Source organism: Homalodisca vitripennis, chromosome 1, assembly GCF_021130785.1.
Source record: "Homalodisca vitripennis isolate AUS2020 chromosome 1, UT_GWSS_2.1, whole genome shotgun sequence".
NCBI lineage: Eukaryota > Metazoa > Arthropoda > Insecta > Hemiptera > Cicadellidae > Homalodisca > Homalodisca vitripennis.
The window spans coordinates 181,766,782-181,772,781 of NC_060207.1; positions in this window are offsets into that span (position 1 = coordinate 181,766,782).

Genomic DNA, 6,000 nt, shown 5'->3' on the forward strand with positions numbered 1-6,000 from the left:
GCAGGTCCGATGCCACTCTGGAGGAAGGTGACTGTAATACCATTCTGCTCATTCTCATGCCCAGATGCAACCTCCACCTTGACCTAAGAAAACTCTGCACTACCTTAAATATAACAATAATTAATTATAACTCTTACATAAGATTGAAGACTGATTAAAAAATTGCTAGATATTTTACTAAATATTTAGCATTTTGTCACGTAAGGGTTTGGTAAAATATTTTACAAATAGTTATTTATAATGTCCTCAACTTTATCATATCACCGTTTTCTAATTCATCTCTTCTGATTTCTGTGATGTTACTTATTAGAGATAGCTGTTTGGTGGTACTATGTCACCTAGACTACAACATTAATTCAATAATCAGTGGTTAACTGCACCAATCATGTTTTGGTTTTAACACCTTTGTAATTTCTATTACCATTCAATAAATTTAGTTTTTACAAGTAGTCTCTACTCACTCTATCACTTTATACCTTCAAAGCATTTCATAATACATTTTTCTAACACTCATTAGCATTAAGACACATTGTTCTTGGAGCGATTCTTGCGATAGTAGCTAGACACTGGTTAGCATTGTTTCAAATGGTCCCTTTGCTGTTGATACGACTTTGACTGGAGCGGCTAGCGACTGTAACAAGTCGGTTCTGAGGGCAGATTCAGTTGCAGTCACTGAACGTTTTCTGTTGAATGTACATGTTTTTTTTTAGTGCTATAATGTGTTCAAAGAACGCAAAACTGCTGATTACACCTGAAGAAGATGACAAGTTGTTAAAGGTAATTAAACCATTCAATTTCTGTTATTTACAACTTGAATAAATCTCTCTAAAGGGTTGGAGTGGTAAACACATATGATATCATCATAAGTAAGCTTGATACATATTGTGAGTATCACAAGTGAGAATACCAGATAATCATAAATTTCACCCCACTCACTACTAACACCCTTTCTCCTAGCCTTTTATACATATCAGTACATTATGTTTATCAGATTATTTAGCTTATTAACCCTTCCATTTGTCCACAGTGATTTATTGATGAAGAAAAGCAATTGAAAACAATGTTGATAGTCTTAGTTCTTAGGTTTACATGGCTCGTGTCATAATTATGATAAAAATTGTATAGTTCACATGTCAAAACATTGCATACACAATTCAATACTTAAAATATTTCGCCCTCGATATGGAGAACCATCTTCAATTAACAGACATTATTGGCAGTTTTGGTGTAACATCTGTTGAGTGTCTGTATGCCTACCCAGCTGTGTTATAACTCTTGATAAAAAGGTTCCAGAGACTTCAAACTCAGTTCAATGAATCCTCTTGGTTAAATGAAAAACCCTATTCATTTTGAGACGAAAAGGTAAAAACGTTCCCATCAGTCTCATTGTTCACCGGTCTGCGATAACTCTTGATATCAAAGGTTCTAGAGACATGAAACTTGGTACCCTTTTGGTCCAAGAAAGAACCCTATTGATTTTGGGATCAAAAGTTAAAAGGACAAGCTGTTTATTTTTGCACTTTTGTAACTGTCAAGTTCCTCACACAGTTTATAATCCTGTTGCATCAGTTTATTATTGATAAAGAATTAACATTTATACAGTATTTATTTCAGTTAATATTTACTATGTTTGCATAGATGCCATGAAAAGTCGACCATTTTAAAACAAAACACCATTATGTTGTTTAGTTTTTAGTAACAACTTTTACATTACGGTATAGATATAGATCACAGGAAAATATTACAAATTATACATACAATTTTCTATACGCTAAGTAAACATATGTACTGGTATATAAAGTAATACTTTTATCTAGATATTTAAAATCACTGAACAAAAATCAAGAAAAACTTTAAAAAATTATATGCCTAAAATACAGTAATATACTTTTGATGGCTTTAGTAGAGTTCACTAGACAACGAAGTATGAAACAATTATTTTTCCAGTAGTTGTAACTATTATGGTTATAGTATTTTATTCAGTTTGTATTTTATTTATTTATTACATGAACATTAAGAACGGTAATTAGTCAAATTACAATAAGTAGAATCAAGAAGTTGTATTGCTTATAGAATTCCCGAGTTCTTCAATAATGTTCACAGGTTCTTCAATAATGTTTCCATATATATATGTTTCCATACAAATACGATTGTTTTTTATGTTTTTATATCTGACAAAATTTATTAACATTCGTCCCAGAGCTGTAAATGCAATACTTTCAGAGATTATCTTACGTAAAACACAAGAATTGGTGCAAAGAAATAACACATTTTTGTGTTTAACGTAAGATTACTTCCATAAATGTTTAAATAAAGGGTCATTTTTATTCTTAAACAGATTTGTAGAACATTTAATTCTGAAAAGATTCATGTGAATTACTTAGGAAAAAAAATTAATAATAGGTATTGAAATTTAGCTTTAATTTAAAAATAAAACAGACGCACAAAAATGCATATTCTTATCTGCCATAAAATATTAACTAATGTTTAGGTTGTGAGTAAACAGCTGATCATTTATTCAACACTTTTTTATCGTCATATTTTCTTTGCAAAGATTGGCAATATCAGCTGATCAACAATTAAGTTCATGAAGTAATATTTGAATAACCTTTATGGAGGTTTTTGTATTGTGGCGTGTGAAGATTGTATTTTGTGAGATCCTGTGATTATTGGAAATATTTTATACAAGTGTATAAAATATTTTTATTAAATATTTATTTTTAAAATATTTTATTAAATATTTTTATAAAAGTGTATGTAATTATCTTAGTAAATAATGGCAGATAATGTAAAATGGTATGTATTCGTTTGAATGGTAATGTATGTTACGGATATGATACTGATTTACGGCAAAGTTAACAAGAATGGTTTAGCTGCAGTTCAGGAATATCGTGATACATTTTCCACATCGAAGAACACCTGATCGCAAAACATTTGAAGCTGTGGAGAGACGACATAGAGAAACTGGTAGCTTTAAACCGAAGCGAATAGATACTGGTCGTCAACGTAGCGCAAGGAACTATAATAATGAACAAGCAATAAATAAATGCTGTAGAATTATCACCAACCACAAGCACCAGACGATTATCACGTCAGTTAAATATTTGCCAGTCAAGCGTATGGCGGACACTTCATGAAGCACAGTTGTACCCATTCCATATAACACGTGTTCAAGACTTATTACCGCAAGATCTTAATAAACGGAAGATGTTCTGCCGCTGGTTAAGAAGAAATTGTTTACGACATCAGTATTTTCTTCGGCGTATTCTCGTTACTGATGAATCCTGTTTTACTAGAAATGGAATTGTAAATTTTTCGTAATACCCATACTTGGGCGTACGACAACCCACATGAAACTGCGACGAGGCATTTTCAACATACATTTTCAGTCAATGTATGGCTTGGTGTTCTGGGTGATAATTTGATTGGTCCATTTTTCCTCCCTAATCGACTTAATGGAGTAGCGTACTTAAATTTTTTTAAGAACAAACCTGCCTACCCTCTTGGAAGATATTCCTGTTCAAAACAGAAATAAATGCATGGTTTATGCACGACGGAGCACCTCCACATTTTTCTAATGATGTGAAAAACTATTTAAATGATACATACGGTAGACAATGGATTGGTCGAAATGGACCAGTAAAATGGCCACCACGTTCTCCTGACCTCACGCCAGCAGACTTTTTCTTATGGGTTGGATGAAGTCAATTGTTTATTCAAAACGGATTAACACCATAGAGGAGTTACGTAATCGCATTACAGAGGCGGCAGAAACTATCAAGAATGCTCCAAATGTTATGAAACACGCTAGAAAAGAGTGGATTCGTCGTGCGAAAACGTGCATTGCTAAACAACGGAGGACACTTTGAGCAACTATTAAAGGTGATTATTACAGTTTTATAAAGGTAAATACATTTTAATGTTAATGTTCAGTCTAGAATAAATGATCAGCTGTTACTCACAACCTAAACATTAGTAAATATTTTATGCAGATAAGAATATGCATTTTTGTGCGTCTGTTTTATTTTTAAATAAAGCTAAATTTCAATACCTATTATTAATTTTTTTCCTAAGTAATTCACAATGAATCTTTTCAGAATTAAATGTTCTACAAATCTGTTTAAGAAAAAAATGACCTTTATTTAACATTTATGGAAGTAAATCTTACGTTAAACACAAAAATGTGTTATTTCTTTGCACCAATTCTTGTGTTTTACGTAAGATATCTCTGAAAGTATTGCATTTACAGCTCTGGGACGAATTTTAATAAATTTGTCAGATATAAAAACATAAAAAACAATTGTATTTGTATCTTTATAACTACCTTTACCATTTTTATACGGCCTGACTTCACCCAAGGGTTCTGAAATCCGGGCGAAATCTTTCGCTAGGCCGTAACTCGCTAACGAAGCGTTTCGGGGCATATGGTTATATGAACTTTTTTACTTGTTTTTAGCTATAGAATAAGCTCCCGAGAGATTGCCGTTTAGTTTTGAATCACCCTGTATATATATATATGTTATTTACTATAGTTTGAAAATAAAATATAAATTATTTAGATTTGAAATTAAGTACATGACTTGATAATGCACAAGCAATAATACATCTTTTTGTCATTTATTTCAATGAAGAAGACACTTTGCAATACTTAAGTTTTGTAATCATATCTGACTGTGTGATAACAGTTGCTGTGAATTTGTTTCAGTGACTATTGATAGATTACCTAAAGGAAAAACTTGAGAGAGTTCACTATTTTTTTCGGGGGGGGGGGGGGTTGCGTCACAATATAAGAATAAAACTAACTTTCTTAACCTCTGCCACCACACAGCAGATTTCCCATTAAAGCAGAATGGACCTTTTTTTCATTGTCACATGGAAAGAACTCTTGTGATGAAGTAGGAGGTGTACTGGTACAAGCAAGTGGCTCTGAATGGTGTATGATTAACAAATAAACAAATTATTGAGCCAAAGTAAATATAACATTAGTTTTATTTATTCAACTAAGAAAGATTATGAACATGAGAAAATAGGATTGGAAGAAGCCAAAACAGTGAAAGAAACACACTACATACCATTACGAACCAAAATATAAAACCAGAGGTTTAGTTAAAACTTACCCCTTTGCAATTGACACCAAAGAAGTGGTCTCAGAAATGATGTTGACAGTGGTTTAGAGTTGGATGAGATAGTTGGTTTTGACACATGTTTGTAAGAACGACAAGGTATGGTGGTTAGACTGTATCATCGATACAGAAAATGAAGACGTTAAAATAAGTTTTTTAGAACCTCATGGTACATCGCCTTCATTTAAATTTCCTAGAGTGCCAGACATTTTATTTGTAAATTAAAACTATACATATGGTTTAACCAAAATATATCTCACAAATCAAACTGGAAGAATACACCATCTTACAAAGCTGCACAGCATTAAATCAATGGAGAAGCTCCAATCGAAAAGGAAAAAAAATAAAATACTAGGAAGTGGAGTTCAAAATCTCCAGAAGGATAAAGTATATTTAAATTTGTATAAGTGTAAAATATTAACATATTTAAAGAGTGCATTATATGAAATGGACGTATTATAAAAGAAGTGAATAAAAAGAAATTCGGTAAGTTAAGCCTATGTAAGAAGCAATTTATTTATATAATTAATAGTTACAGTTTCAATAAAAACAAGTGTTTAAAAATGTGTTATTATTAGTTGGTCTACACATTTCTTATAATTAAAAGTAAATTTTTTTTAATAATGCTGTCCTGCAACAGATACAGAAAAAAATCTTTGTATTTAATTTCCAAAGTTATGTTTCCTATAGCCCTCTTTACATATATATATATATATATATATATATATATATATATATATATATATATCAGTACCAGGCTATTACTGCTGAATTTTGTTGCGATAACAGTGATGTATTTTTAACATATCTATCTCCTGATCCCACTCTGAAGTTTTTATGGTGTATTCACAAAATCGTGGATAAAAACATTTTTTTA